Source organism: Colobus angolensis, unplaced genomic scaffold (assembly GCF_000951035.1).
Source record: "Colobus angolensis palliatus isolate OR3802 unplaced genomic scaffold, Cang.pa_1.0 Scaffold283, whole genome shotgun sequence".
Classification (NCBI taxonomy): domain Eukaryota; kingdom Metazoa; phylum Chordata; class Mammalia; order Primates; family Cercopithecidae; genus Colobus; species Colobus angolensis.
Genome location: NW_012116077.1, coordinates 2,749,743 through 2,766,069, shown reverse-complemented (window position 1 = coordinate 2,766,069; position 16,327 = coordinate 2,749,743). Strand labels below are relative to the sequence as shown.

Sequence of the window (16,327 nt, the reverse complement as noted above, 5' to 3'; positions counted from 1 at the left end):
GAAAGAAAGAAAGAAAGAAAGAAAGAAAGAAAGAAAGAAAGAAAGAAAGAAAGAAAGAAAGAAAGAAAGAAAGAAAGAAAGAAAGAAAGAAAAGTGACAGCTATAAAGTCCTGTACTTCTGCTGTGATGTTATGGATGAATTCAAGCACCAAAGGGGAATGTGGTGACCACAAGGAAGAGCTTCGAATGAATGCACAATTATTCTAAATAAGTTTGAATCAATAAGCATGAATAAGTGTGAAGCTCCTCAGCATGTTTTAAATGAGTAAGTATTGCTAATTTTAAAATTGTCATTTTATTAAAAAATCACTTTCAGAAATGTTTGTCCACAGGAAGAAAGGGTAATCACAAATTAATAATTGTACTTTTGTGTACATCTATATTCTCAAGGCTACGTATTTAATTAAAGACTTCTTCCTCACAAGTGAAACAACATGAAAATAGGTAATAAGCCTTGCTTCCTGCTATGAACCTCAACATATAATGATAAAATATAAAGAAATGCCATTTAAGAGTCTGTAAGAAGACAGCTTCTTAAAGGACAGTTCTAGAGAACAGATGTCAAAATCACAGTTCTTTATTTTGTGTGTGTGATATGAACAGTACCCAGAATTTACTTTGGAGGTTTCTCACACCCATGATTTAATTTTAAAACTGATATGCAAACATGATCCCATGACGGTATCTCCTCTCTTCCATACGCTACGAAGTCAAGAAGAATATGGGCTTAGCTCTCTGAAGGACACAAAGTAGGCAGACAGTGCAGTCCCTGCTCTCAAGGAGATGCCAATCTAGTTGGGGAGACTGCTAAAAAAGTCAGGAGACAAGCTTGAACTTAGTGAGTAGTTTAGCTTTCAGAGGCTTAGAAAACACACTGAATAACGAGCAAGACCACATTATGGAAGCTCCCAACACCAAGATGAGCTTAGACCTTGACGGAGGAGGAAGTATGATGCTATTACAATTTTTGAATAGGGAAAGTGGCATTATCGCCCTGTTTATTTTGTTTTATTTTATTTTCATTTTATTTTTGAGGCAGGGTCTTGCTCTGTCACCCAGGCTGCAGTTGCAGTGGCACTATCTTGGCTCACTATACCCTTGATCTCCTGGGCTCAAGTGATCCAACCACTTCTTGAGTAGCTGGGACCACAGGCACACACCACCATTCCTGGTTATGTTTTTTAAAATATTTTTTGTAGAGACAAGATTTCATCATGTTGCCCAAGCTGGTTTCGAACTCCTGGGCTTAAGTGATCTGCCTGCCCTGGCCTCCCAAAGTGCTGGGGCTATAGACATGAGCCACTGTGCCCAGCCTATTACACTGTTTAAACCCTTCAACTTCCCATCACTCCCACAATAAAACAAAGTCCTTAATATCATTTACAAGATCCTCATAAGATCTTACTGTTCCTTTCCTTTCCTTCCTGCCTGCCTGCTTCCCTCCCACCCTCCCTCTTGCTTTCCTCTTCTCTTCTCCTTTCTTTTCTTCTCTTCTCTTCTTCTTTGAGACAGGGTCTCACTCTGTCACCCAGGCTGGAGTGCAGTGGTTCAATGATCATGGCTCACTGCTGCCTCAACCTCCCTGGTCTCAGGTGATCCTCCCAAACTCAGTGTCCCAAGCAGCTGGATTACACGCATGTGCCACCACACCCAGCTAATTTTTTGTAGAGACGGGGTCTCACTATGTTGCCCAGACTGGTCTCAAACTCCTGGGTGCAAGGGATCCTCACCTTGGCCTCCCAAACTGCTGGGATTATAGGCATAAGTCACTGCATCCGTCCTATTCCATACCTTTCTAACTTCACTATTGCCACCTAGTACCACCCTCCCTCCCTTGCCATGCTGGACTTTCTTTGAAGATGTCAAACTACTTCCCACTCAGGATTTTCAAACATGCTGCTACCTCTGCTTGGAACACTTGACCATCCACCTCTTGCTCAACATCACTTATTTCACAAAGCTCACCAAACCCGTAATTTTTCTTTAATATGTCTCCCTTCCACTAGAATAGAAGGGTCCATAAAAACAGGGAACCTTATCTGTCTTCTTTACCACTGTGTTCCCAGCACTTAGCACAGTGTCCAGCACAGTGCAAGCATTCTGTAAATATGAGTTGACCTGTTAAAAGTAATCTTGGGGCCAGACGCGGTGGCTCACACCTGTAATCCCAGCACTTTGGGAGGCTGAGGTGGGTGGATCACGAGGTCAGGGAATCGAGACTATCCTGGCCAACAAGGTGAAACCCCGTCTCTACTAAAAATACAAAAATTAGTTGGGTGTGGTGGTGTGCGCCTGTAGTCCCAGCTACTGAGGAGGCTGACTCAGGAGAATCGCTTGAACCTGGGAGGCGGAGGTTGCAGTGAGCCGAGATCACGCCACTGCACTCCAGCCTGGGTGACAGAGCAAGATTCCATCTCAAAAAAAAAAAAAGAAAAAAAGTAACCTTGGACTGAATTGCACTATTTCTTTCTCTCTTTTTTTTTAAATTATCCTTTAAGTTCTGGGATACATGTGCAGGTTTGTTACATAGGTATACATGTGCCATAGTGGTTTGCTGCACCCATCAACCCATCGTCTACATTAGGTATTTCTCCTAATGCTATCCCTCCCCTTGCCCCCCACCCCACAACAAGCCCCAGTTTGTGATATTCCCCTCCCTGTGCCCATATGTTCTCATTGTTGAACTCCCACTTATGAGTGAGAACATGCGGTGTTTGATTTTCTGTTCCTGTGTTAGTTTGCTGAGAATAATGGCTCCCAGCTTCATCCGTGTACCTGCAAAGGATATTAATTCATCCTGTTTTATGGTTGCATAGTATTCCGTGGTATATATGTGCCCCATCCTCTTCATCCAGTCTAACATTGATTGGTATTTGGATTGGTTCCAAGTCTTTGCTATTGTGAATAGTGCTGCAATTAACATATGTGTGCATGTGTCTTTATAGTAGAATGATTTATAATCCTTTGGCTATATACCCAGTAATGGGATTGCTGGGTCAAATGGTATTTCTGGTTCTAGATCTTTGAGGAATTGCCACATTGTCTTCCACAATGGTTGAACTAATTTACACTCCACCAATGGTGTAAAAGCATTCCTATTTCTCCACATCCTCTCCAGTATCTGTTGTTTCCTGACTTTTTAATGATCACCATTCTAACTGGTGTGAGATTGTACCTCATTGTGGTTTTGATTTACATTTATCCAATAACTAGTGATGATGAGCTTTTTTTCATATGTTTGTTGGCTGCATAAATGTCTTCTCTTGAAAAGTGTCTGTTCATATACTTCACCCACTTTTTGATGGGGTTGTTTGTTTTCTTCTTGTAAATTTGTTTAAGTCCCTTGTAGATTCTGGATATTAGACCTTTGTCAGATGGATTGATTGCAAAAAATTTCCCCCATTCTGTAGGTTGCCTGTTCATTCTGATAACAGTTTCTTTTGCTGTGCAGAAGCTCTTTAGTTTAATTAGATCCCATTTGTCAATTTTGGCTTTTGTTGCAATTGCATTTGGTATTTTAGTCATGAAGTCTTTGCCCATGCCTATGTCCTGAATGGTATTGCCTAGGTTTTCTTCTAAGGTTTTTATGGTTTTAGGTCTTACATTTAAATCTTATACCATCTTGAGTTAATTTTTGTATAGGGTGTAAAGAGGGGTCCAGTTTCAGTTTTCTACATATGGCTAGCCAGTTTTCCCAACACCATTTATTAAATAGGGAATCCTTTCCCCATTGCTTGTTTTTGTCAGGTTTGTCAAAGATCAGATGGTTGTAGATGTGTGGTGTTATTTCTGAGGCCTCTGTTCTGTTCCATTCGTCTATATGTCTGGTTTAGTACCAGTACCATGCTGATTTGGTTACTGTAGCCTTGTAGTATAGTTTGAAGTCAGGTAGTGTGATGCCTCCAGCTTTGTTCTTTTTGCTTAGGATTGTCTTGGTTATACGGGCTCATTTTTGGTTCCATATGAAATTTAAAGTAGTTTTTTCTAATTCTGTGAAGAAAGTCAATGGTAGCTTGATGATAGGAATAGCACTGAATCTATAAACTACTTTGGGCTGTATGGCCATTTTCACAATATTGATTCTTCCTATCTATGAGCATGGAATGCTTTTCCATTTGTTGGTGTCTTCTCTTATTTCCTTGAGCAGTGGTTTCTAGTTCTCCTTGAAGAGGTCCTTCACATCCCTTGTAGGTTGTATTCCTAGGTATTTTATTCTCTTTGTAGCAGTTGTGAATGGGAGTTCACTCATGATTTGGCTCTCTGTCTATTAGTGGTGTATATGAATGCTTGTGATTTTCGCACATTGATTTTGTATCCTGAGACTTTGCTGAAGTTGCTTAACAGCTTAAGGAGTTTTTGGGCTGAGACGAGGGGGTTTTCTAAATATACAATCATGTCATCTGCAAAGAGAAACAATTTGACTTCCTCTCTTCCTATTTGAATATGCTTTATTTCTTTCTCTTGCCTGATTTCCCTGGCCAGAACTTCCAACACTCTGTTGAATAGGAGTGGTGAGAGAGGGCATCCTTGCCTTGTCCCGGTTTTCAAAGGGAATGCTTCCAGCTTTTGCCCGTTCAGTATGATATTGGCTGTGGGTTTGTCATAAATAGTTCTTAATATTTTGAGATACATTCCATCAATACCTAGTTTATTGAGTGTTTTTAGCATGAAGCAGTGTTGAATTTTATCGAAGACCTTTTCTGCATCTATTGAAATAATCATGTGGTTTTTGTCATTGGTTCTGTTTATGTGATGGATTGCATTTATTGATTTGCATATGTTGAACCAGCCTTGCATCCCTGGGGTGAAGCTGACTTGATCGTGGTGGATAAGCTTTTTAATGTGCTGCTGGATTCGGTTTGTCAGTATTTTATTGAAGATTTGTGCATCGATGTTCATCAGGGATATTGGCCTGAAATTCTCTTTTTTGTTGTGTCTCTGCCAGGTTATGATATCAGGATGATGCTGGCCTCATAAAATGAGTTTGGGAGGAGTCCCTCTTTCTCTATTGTTTGGAATAGTTTCAGAAGGAATGGTGCCAGTTCCTCTTTGTACCTCTGGTAGAATTTGGCTGTGAATCCGTCTGGTCCTGGGCTTTTTTTGGTTGGTAGGCTATTAATTACTGCCTCAATTTCAGAACTTGTTATTGGTTTATTCAGTGATTCAACTCCTTCCTGGTTTAGTCTTGGGAGGGTGTGTGTGTCCAGGAATGTATCCATTTCTTCTAGGTTTTCTACTTTACTTGCATAGAGGTGTTTATAGTATTCTCTGATGGTAGTTTGTATTTCTGTGGGATCAGTGGTGATCTCCCATTTAACATTTTTTATTGTGTCTATTTGATCCTTCTCCCTTTTCTTCTTTATTATTCTGGCTAATGGTCTATGTATTTTGTTAATCTTTTCAAAAAACCAGCTCCTGGATTCACTGACTTTTTTGGAAGGGTTTTTTGTGTCTCTATCTCCTTCAGTTCTGCTCTGATCTTAGTTATTTCTTGTCTTCTGCTAGCTTCTCAATGTGTTTGCTTTTGCTTCTCTAGTTCTTTTAATTGTGATGTTAGGGTGTCGATGATCTTTCCCGCTCTCTCTTGTGGGCATTTAGTGCTATAAATTTCCCTCTAAATACTGCTTTAGCTGTGTCCCAGAGATTCTGGTACATTATGTCTTTGTTCTTATTGGTTTCAAATAACTTATTTATTTCTGCCTTAATTTCGTCATTTACCCAGAAGTCATTCAGGAGCAGGTTGTTCAGTTTCCAAGTAGTGGTGCAGTTTTGAGTGAGTTTCTTAATCCTGAGTTCTAATTTGATTGCACTGTGATCTGAGAGACTATTTGTTATGATTGTCGATCTTTTGCATTTGCTGAGGAGTGTTTTATTTCCAATTATGTGGTCGATTTTAGAATAAGTGTGATGTGGTGCTGAGAAGAATGTATATTCTGTTGATTTGGGGTGGAGAGTTCTGTAGATATCTATCAGGTCTGCTGGGTCCAGAGCTGAATTCAAGTCCTGAATATCCTTGTTAATATTCTGTCTTGTTGATCTGTCTAATATTGACAGTATGGGGTTAAAGTCTCCCACTATTATAGTGTGGGAGTCTAAGTCTCTTTGTAGGTCTCCAAGAACTTGCTTTATGAATCTGGGTGCTCCTGCATTGAGTGCATATGCATTTAGGATAGTTAGCTCTTCTTGTTGCATTGATCCCTTTACCATTATGTAATGCCCTTCTTTCTCTTTTTTGATCTTTGTTGGTTTAAAGTCTGTTTTATCAGATACTAGTATTGCAACCCCTGCTTTTTTTGTTTTGTTTTGCTTTGCTTTCCATTTGCTTAGTAAATCTTCCTCTATCCCTTTATTTTGAGACTATCTGTGTCTTTGCACATGAGGTGGTTCTCCTAAATATAGCACACCAATGAGTCCTGACTCTTTATCCAATTTGCCAGTCTGGGCCTTTTAATTGGGGCATTTAGCCTGCTTACCTTTAAGGTTAATATTGTTATGTGTGAATTTGATCCTGTCATTATTATGCTAGCTGGTTATTTTGCCCATTAGTTGATGCAGTTTCTTCATAGTGTCGATGGTCTTTACATTTTGATATGTTTTTGCAGTGGCTGGTACCAGTTTTTCCTTTCCATATTTAGTACTTCCTTCAGGACCTCTTGTAAGGCAGGCCTGGTGGTGACAAAATCCCTCAGCATTTGCTTGTCTGTAAAGGATTTTATTTCTCCTTCACTTGTGAAGCTTAGTTTAGCTGGATATGACATTCTGGGTTGAGAAATCTTTTCTTTAAGAATGTTGAATATTGGCCCACTCTCTTCTGGCTTGTAGGGTTTCTGCAGAGGATCCACTGTTAGTCTGATGGGCTTCCCTTTGTGGGTAACTCGACCTTTCCCTCTGGCTGCCCTTAACATTTTTTTCCTTCATTTCAACCTTGGTGAATCTGACGATTATGTGTCTTGGGGTTGCTCTTCTTGACAAGTATCTTTGTGGTGTTCTCTGTATTTCCTGAATTTGAATGTTGGCCTGTCTTGTTGGGTTGGGAAAGTTCTCCTGAATAATATCTTGAAGTGTGTTTTCCAACTTGGTTCCATTCTCCCCATCACTTTCAGGTACACCAATCAAACGTGGGTTTGGTCTTTTCACATAGTCCCATATTTCTTGGAGGCTCTGTTTGTTCCTTTTCATTCTTTTTTCTCTAATCTTGTCTTCACGCTTTATTTCATTAAGTTGATCTTCAATCTCTGATATCCTTTCTTCTGCTTGATTGATTTGGCTATTGATACTTGTGTATGCTTCATGAAGTTCTTGTGCTGTGTTTTTCAGCTCCATCAGGTCATTTATGTTCTTCTCTAAATTGGTTATTTTAGTTAGAAATTTCTCTAACCTTTTATCGAGGTTCTTAGCTTCTTTGAATTGGGTTAAAATATGCTCCTTTAGCTCGGAGGAGTTTGTTATTACCCACCTTCTGAAGCCTACTTCTGTCAATTCATCAAACTCATTCTCCATCCAGTTTTGTTCCCTTGCTGGCGAGGAGTTGTGATCCTTTGGAGGAGAAGAGGCATTCTGGTTTTTGGAATTTTCAGCCTTTTTGTGCTGGGTTTTCCTCATCTTCGTGGATTTACTTGCCTTCGGTCTTTGATGTTGGTGACCTTCGGATAGGTTTTTTTGTAGATGTCCTTTTACTCGATGTTGATGCTATTGTTTTCTGTTTGTTAGTTTTTCTTCTAACAGGCCCTTCTTCTTCAGATCTGCTGGCGTTTGCTGGGGGTCCACTCCAGACCGTTTGCCTGGGTATCACCAGTGGAGGCTGCAGAACAGCAAAGACTGCTGGCCTGCTCCTTCCTCTGGAAGCTTCATCCCAGAGAGGCACTCGCCAGATGCCAACTGGAGCTCTCCTGTATGAGGTGTCTGTCGACCCCTGCTGGGCAGTGTCTCCCTGTCAGGAGGCTCGGAGGTCAGGGACCCACTTGAGGCAGTCTGTCCCTTAGCAGAGCTCCAGCACTGTGCTAGGAGATCCGCTGCTCCCTTCAGACCAACAGGCAGGAACATTTAAGTCTGCTGAAGCTGCGCCCATAGCCAGCCCTTTCCCCAGGTGCTCTGTCCCAGGGAGATGGGAGTTTTATCCAGAAGCCCCTAACGGGGGCTGCTGCCTTTCTTTCAGAGATTCCCTGCCCAGAGAGGAGGAATCTAGAGAAAGTCTGGCTACTGTGGCTTTGCGGCACTGCGGTGGACTCCACCCAGTCTGAACTTCCCAGCAGCTTTGTTTACACTGTGAGGGGAAAACCGACTACTCAAGCTTCGGTAATGGTGGACACTGCTCCCCCCAGCAAGCCTGAGCTTCCCAGGTCGACTTCAGATTGCTGTGCTGGCAGCAAGAATTTCAAGCCAGTGAATCTTAGCTTGCTGGGCTCCATGGGGGTGACATCCGCTGAGCAAGACCACTTGGCTCCCTGGCTTCGGTCCCCTTTCCAGGGCAGTGAACATTTCTGTCTTGCTATTGTTCCAGGAGCCACTGGGGTATGAAAAAAAAAAAAAACTCCTGCAGCTAGCTTGGTGTCTGCCCAAATGGCCACCAAGTTTTGTGCTTGAAACCCAGGGCCCTTGTGGTGTAGACACCCAAGGGAATCTCCCGGTCTGTGGGTTGGAAAGACCATGGGAAAAGCATAGTATCTAGGCCAGAAAGCAACATTCCTCAGGGCAAGGTCCCTCACAGCTTCCCTTGGCTATGGGAGGGAGTTCCCCAACCCCTTGTGCTTCCTGGGTGAGATGATGCCCCACCCTGCTTCTGCTTGCCCTCCGTGGGTTGCACCCACTGTCTAACCAGTCCCAGTGAGATGAGCCGAGTACCTCAGTTGGAAATGCAGAAATCACCCGCCTTCTGCGTTGATCTCGCTGGTTGCTGCAGACTGGAGCTGTTCCTATTCGACCATCTTGCCCAGGAACTCAAATTGCACTATTAAAATAAGAAAAAAATAAGTTCACCTGAAAGCAGGTAGCATGAAAAGTATATTAGAAAAAGACAGACTAGAGTCCAGCAAATCAAATAAGAGGCTATTGCAATGATCCAAGGACAAAGAAATAAAGGCCTGGATTAAGACTGTAGGACTATATACTGAAAAAAAGGAATAGATGGCAACAAGAGGTTTCTAAGAAGAATAAATAGGGAAGTTATGATTGATTAGCTATAAATCATGAAAGGTGATATGGGTTGGTTGTGTCCCACCCAAATCTCATCTTGAATTGCAGTTCCCATAATCTCCATGTGCTCCATGTGTCATGGGAGGGACTCGGTGGGAGGTAATTGAATCATGGAGGTGGTTACCTCCATGTTGTTCTCCTGATAGTGAGTTCTCACGAGATCTGATGGTTTTATAAGGGGCTTTTCTCCCACTTCACTTTGCATTTCTCTTGCTGCTGCCAAGTGAAGAACGTGTTTGCTTCCCTTTCCACCATGATTGTACACTTCCTGAGGCCTCCCTAGCTATGCAGAACTGTGAGTCAATTAAATCTCTTTCCCTTATAAATTACCCAGTCTCTGGTACGTCTTTATCAGCAGCATGAGAATGGGCTAATACAGAAAGGCTATGTTAAGAATTTATTCAAAATAGGTCAAGGAGATCAGAGATTAGTGACGATGGTCAAAGAGGGAAAGAAATTAAGATAAGTCAGTTTGTAGAGAAGGAGGTGCTAACTTCATTTTGGGGGCATGGTGAGTTTGCAGTACCAGTGGGACATGGAAATGTTCAGAATTCAGCCAGATAGAGACTATGGTTAGAAATAGAGGTTGGGGAGCAGTCAGCATTGAGGAGATAAGTGAAGCCATGGGACTGAATGAGCTCTAAAAGGGAGAGTGTAGAAAGCAAGGATTGAAATACTGATAAAAGCTAGAGTTAAGTGACAGGAAGAGGAGGGAAAACAAGAAAAGGCACAGAGTGGTACAAGGAGAATCATCCAAATGATGTTGAAATGATTTCACAAAATAGATGTTGAGTGGTGTTAAATAAAGAAACCAAAGAAGACAAAGACTAGGAAAAGTCATTTAATTTGGCAAGAGATCACCCTTTGAGAGGCAGTGTTCAATGTGGTGTGGTGACAGAATCTAGAATTCAGGTGCTGGAGCCAAGGAACAGAAAAAGATTTTTGTGGGCAATATGACCATTCAAGAGTACATCTGTTTTAAAAGAATCTGTTGTAATATAAGACTCCCAGAAAAAAGGCAACCTGAGTCAAAGTGTTAGACAATGAGGAAAACAGAAGCCTGAAATTATTGTGCTGCATACATCCAACCTGCATCCTACACAAATATAAAAGCTAGTAACTCACTGGGCAGGGTAGAAGGACAAAAGACATAAGGGACACAGACTGCATCTACACACAGTGATGTAGAGGACTCTCACAAGCAATATGAAGGGCAAGAAACCAGTCACAAAAGAAATCAGACAGAAAAGAGTGTTATTATGTGGTGTTTGTAAATCTATTTACATACAATTTAAAGATGGGCCAAATTAATCTATACTGTTATGGGCTGAGGTGACCAGGAATCACTTTGTGCAGAAAGACCTCAAAAAACAAGAAGCAGCAGTTCACGCCACATTGAATACTGCCTCTCAAAGGGTGATTCTTGCAAAATTGAATGGCCTTTCCCTAGTCTTCACCCTCTTTGTCATCTTTGTTTAACACCACTCAACACCTACCCTGTGAAATCATTTCAACATCATTTGGATGATTCTCCTTGTACCACTCTGTGCTTTTTCTTGTTTACCCTCCTCTTCCTGTCACTTAACTCTAGTTTTTATCAGCATATCAGTCTTTCCTTCCTACACTCTCCCTTTTAGAGCTAAGTCAAGATAGTGGGTGCCCTGGGGAAAGCAAGTGGAAGTAGGCCCAACAGTGGCTTCAGGGCTGCTAATCATGTACTGGTTATTGGTGGAGGTGCTAGTTACAAAGGTGTGTTCACTTTGTGATAACTCATCAAGCTGTACACTTATAATGCATGCGCTTTTCCGTCCACATGTTTCAATTAAAAGTTTAAAAAAAAAATAAGCAAAAGGAGTCTACTTGGACTAGAATGGTGAGAAGCTCTCAGACCTTCAGTTTTAAATAGAACTGCTAGTGGCTGAGAGATTAGAGTAAGACTACATGGTCTCTTCTTTACTGAGTAGTTAAGACCAGTAGTACATAAGAGGTAATATATATGTTAGATATTACATAGAAAAAGGAACCACCACCAAGATGCCGGGTTTCTCAGATAATGTTTACATTTGTCTGAATGTCTTGATTTTTAACAAATTTCCATTGTTTATTTTTATATATTTGTTGAACCTGAGAGTTAAAATCAGAGAAAATCCTTGAACTTTTCCAATCTGACCTATACAAGTGATATGACTTGAGTTAAAGCCAGAACTTGACATGATGCAGGCAGAAATGCTACTTTGCTTGTGTTCAGAAGGTCCCAGAGCTCTCCAACTTCATTATTTCTCCAAGTGGAGCATTTTATAAAACATTCCATTTTTTCCACCTGCTTCAAGCATTAATCTAGACAAAAGTTCCCATCACATATGAATCCAAATAACAACCCCAAATGAGTAATTCTGAGAAGTATACATCTTGTCCTTCACATATAATTGCTTATATGACGACATATTTAATTAATCTAATTTTACTAATTTAAAAGTTATTCAAGTAGCTTATTTTTTATGCTTGGAGGCTGTTCAAAGGTGATTACACATAACCCTTTCTGTGCTTTGGAACATATCCCTGTTTTAAAACATTCACAAGGGACAGTCTTGTAGCTAAGTACATAAGGTCCCTCCAGGTCCCTCGGCTTTGCAATCTTTTATCTCCAACGCATAAAAATGAACATGATGATTTTGTTCCCTTTTCCTTCCACTAATTGTTAATTGATGTTTATTACATTACGGCTATCTCCAAGACTCTTAAGAGAGTCTGAAATATTCTGAGTAATTCTGTAGTTACCTATGAAAAGGAAGAAAATCAACACAATGATCATCGTGTACCCAAAGTACAAAATAGAGCTCGCAATTTCTGTGATTTGGAGTTTGGCAGAGAAGTAATGAACTGCATACGTAAAAAGATAAACAGCTATAAAGCTTCTGGTTAAAAAGGATCGCCACCACCAATGATGATCCTGTAAAAAGAAGTAGAAAAAAAATGACTTTTCAGATGAAATTTTAACCATAAATGGGTTAGCAGTTATAACAAGAACAAAAGATAAACTTCATAAAATAATGGATTAAAAGGAATAAAAGAGAAATTTGTATAAGAAATTTAATAAAATATGTAATGTATGTCCTGCTTGGGGTGTCCTAACAATTGTCAACTCTTTGTTTCCAGGGATACCACATGTGCCCTCTGGGATTGGACTTTTAATTTGTGCAGGCTGACTATCATAACATTGCCTCAGCCCTGGAAGGCATTCAGTTCAGCTTCTACATACTGGCCAGAGTTGTGCTATGCCTATTGATGCCTCAGGCCAGGCATTTTTTTAAAAGGGGGATAATATAGAAATTTAGGCTAGACCTTGGGGTTAATAAGATTTGCTTTAACTGGCTCAATTCAGGACCCACGGATGGCATAACTGAGGTCAATGCTGCAGGTTGGTCTCACCCTGTTCCATGGACTCCTACTGATGATAATATTATTTATTATTGCAAAGACACTCTGGCCAAGCACCATGGGGAAAGACAGTGGAGAAAAGAATTAACAGCCGATCTGAGGCTACTATCTTTAGAAAGTCTGCTTGCAAGGTTGGCCCTTGGCTTGCATCTGGGAATTTGGCATTTAGTCATTCCCTGACTGATGTAAACTGGTTTGCTATGCCTAGACTGTACAGACAATGTGATTTATGGTGAATACTTGCTTTCCTTTGGGGAGTCTGGAATTTTGTAGTTGCTAGGCAGAGAGTGCCTATGTGACTACTCCCAATAAAAACCTTGGATGCTGAATCTCTAATGGGCTTCCCTGGGCAGAACATTGCACATTTATTACTGCATTTCTCACTGCTGGAGAAAGAAGCAAACTCAGTGTGCTCTCTAACGGGAGGGAGACAACATAGGAAGGCTGTGCCTGGATTTCTCCAGGATCCACCTGTCTTTTTCCCTCACTGATCCTGTGGGCATCCTTTCGGTAGCCTACCCATGTGTGCATCTGTATGCCTAGTCCCACGAGTCCTTCTAGTGAGTCACCAAACATGTGGGTAGTCTTCGGGACCCCCCAAAACATTTTCTTAGGAATAAAAACATATCCATTATATGCTTATTATTGTGTGCCTCATTAATGATTGCTGCAGATTCTCTAAGGCAAAATGTACATAGAATTAATGACCAGATGATATGGTTTGGCTGTGTCCTCACTGAAATCTCAACTTGAATTGTATCTCCCAGAATTCCCGCGTGTTGTGGGAGGGACCCAGGGGGAGGTAATTGAATCATGGCGGCCTGTCTTTCCCATGCTATTCTCGTGATAGTGAGTAAGTCTCACGAAATCTGACGGGTTTATCAGGGCTTTCCGCTTTTGCTTCCTCCTCATTCTTCTCTTGCTGCCATTTGAGAAACACCTTTCGTCTCCTGCCATGATTCTGAGGCCTCCCCAGCCATGTGGAACTGTAAGTCCAATTAAACTTCTTTTTGTTCCCAGTTTTGGGTATGTCTTTATCAGCAGTGTGAAAATGAACTAATACACCGGCTAAGTATAAGTATACTACATAAGCATATTTAAGTATATATACAGTTATATTTTGTACCTCTATACCAATAGCACAAGAAGAAAATGTCTAAGACAACATGTATATAAGAATCATTCCCTGAACCCTCCATTGTCTGTCATCCTTGAAGAGTCATATTTAACTACCAAAATGAAATGGATTTAGGGGATTTAAGGGAACAATGGACACTAACAGCTCAGTCATCCAGAATGATAGTGGGGAAAAATGAGACTGGAGTAAAAAGAACTATTTATGTCTGTGGTAACCAAAAGGCAATAAACTGAAAGAAGAGAAAGGACCTTTAGCCACAATCTCAAACCAACAAACCAGAATCCTGGCTTAAGCTGAAACGAAAAAATTTAATTGTTAAAAAGAAAACATCGGCCAGGCGTGGTGGTTCATGCCTGTAATCTCAGCTCTTTGGGAAGCCAAGGCGAGCGGATCACTTGAGCCCAGGAGTTCAAGACCAGCCTAGGCAACATGGCAAAACCCCGTCTCTACTAAAAACACAAAAATTAGCTGGGTGTGGTGGCGGTCACCTGTAATCCCAGCTACTAGAGAGGCTGAGGCAGGAGAATCGCTTGAACCCTGGAGGCAGACATTGCAATGAGCCGAGATAGTGCCACTGCACTCCAGCCTGGGCAACAGAGTGAAACCCTGTCTCAAAAAAAAAAAAAAGAAAAAGAAAAGAAAAGAAAAGGGAAAAAAAAGAAAATATCATTGAACTTGATAAATATTACATCAGTCCCTTATATTTTTCTGTTAACTGAATATCATGCAGCAATTACAATAACCAGCCAAAGAGAAATCACTTTCTATTTAAATTTTCCATCAAAGCAGCCTTAACTTGATAGTCACATTAAAGTCAAAATGTGTTAATAGGAAAACACAACGTAATACTGATCTCAAGTTGTAGAAACATGCAGTTATCATTTATTTCAATTCTTTTCTAAACACAGACTTCCAATTCCAATAATGCAAGTATAGAAAATGTAAGATGCATTAGTTTCTTGTGGCTTTACCTCAGCACATAAATGAAAATAATACAGCAAAACTGTAACTTCTGAGCAACTAATCACAAGACTTATAAAGACTAAGAAAAGGAAGCCAAACATGTAGTACAGCTAATGAGACCTGAAAATAAAAAGAGGTTTAAATAAACTTTAACTCAACAGTGCACACAGAAAGATCAATCCAAACCTATAAAACAGACAGTCACACATTTCTCTAAAACTTTTTTTTCTTTTTTTTTTCCCCTAAACATTCAACTCTGTATTCCAAACCTTCACCTATCCATCAGGTACCAAAAAGTAGTCCCTTACCTATGCAGTTTCAGAGTTTGGCCATATCTTCTCTAGTCAGCACCAGTGCTGCTACTTACTCATGTTTCTCTGTTCATATAAGTTAGTTCTCACTTGAGACTCATCAATATCACCATAATTTTCTCCATACATATTTAAAAACATTCTCTTTAGAAATGGAAGGCTGCAAGTGTCATAAATACCAACAACTACATCATAAAACAGAAAACCACAGATTCAAATACCACTTTTGCCTTAGAAGGCCTGTTGACATTCAGCTTTTCCAAATATGTCTTTATAGCACAGCACACATAATTCTATTAAATATACTTTCAAACATGCATTTAAAAAAAAAATCTGTGTGTAGATTACATCTAGGTGAAACTTTGAAAGAATGAAGTTAATTCTCTTGGTTATTATAGACCTGAGCTAAGCTGGGATGATCAATGCCCATTCCAATTAATTAATTAATACTTTAGAGACAGGGTCTTACTGTGTCACCCAGGCTAGAGTGTAGTGGTGCGATCACAGCTCACTGCAGTCTCAACCTCCTGAGTTCAAGTGATCCTCCTGCCTCAGCCTCTCAAGTAGCTGGAACTTACAGGCCACCATGCTTGGCTAATTTTTTAGCCAAGCACGTGCCACCATGCGGCTAATTTTTTATTTTATTTTATTTCATTTGTAGAGACAGGATCTTGCTATGTTGCCCAAGGCTGGCCTTGAACTCCTGGCCTCAAGTGATTCCCCAGCCTCCCAAAATGCTGGGATTAAAGGCATGAGCCACTACACCCAACCACAACATCCATTTTTAAAAGCCTTCTAGAAATAAAAAGAAATTGATGAACCGATCAATACCCCACCTAAAAATCTCATGTAAAATATATACCTGAGTATGAGAGTGAGGGATGAGGGTTGAGGAGAAGCACCTCTCTAGATAATAAATATATACAAATATATACAAAGGTGTATGCAACAAACACGTTGCTTCAAGACCAGCCTGGCCAACATGTTGAAACCCTGTCTCTACTAAAAATACAAAAATCAGCTGGGCATAGTGGTACACGCCTGTAGTCCCAGCTACTTAAGAGGCTGAGACATGAGAATTGCTTGAACCCGGGAGGCAGGTAGAGGTTGCAGTGAACCGACGTCACACCACTGCACTCCAGCCTGGGTGACAGAGTGAGATCCTGTCTCAAAAAAACAAAAAACAAAAATAAAATAAAAAACAAGATGGCCGGGCGCGGTGGCTCAAGCCTGTAATCCCAGCACTTTGGGAGGCCGAGACGGGTGGATCACGAGGTCAGGAGAT

At 40.7% G+C, this 16,327-nt stretch overlaps 1 pseudogene across 1 annotated transcript in view; it reads right to left on the bottom strand.

Moving 5' to 3' along the window:
* The window catches only part of LOC105516555, a 31,039-nt pseudogene that overhangs the window by 10,486 nt on the left and 4,226 nt on the right, over positions 1-16,327 (bottom strand). Inside the window, exons 4-5 of the transcript XR_001002505.1 lie at positions 14,740-14,851; positions 11,971-12,142 (exon numbers count right to left, since the gene is read on the bottom strand). The product of XR_001002505.1 is annotated as a transmembrane 9 superfamily member 2-like (transcript). The remainder of the gene's footprint in view (positions 1-11,970; positions 12,143-14,739; positions 14,852-16,327) is intronic.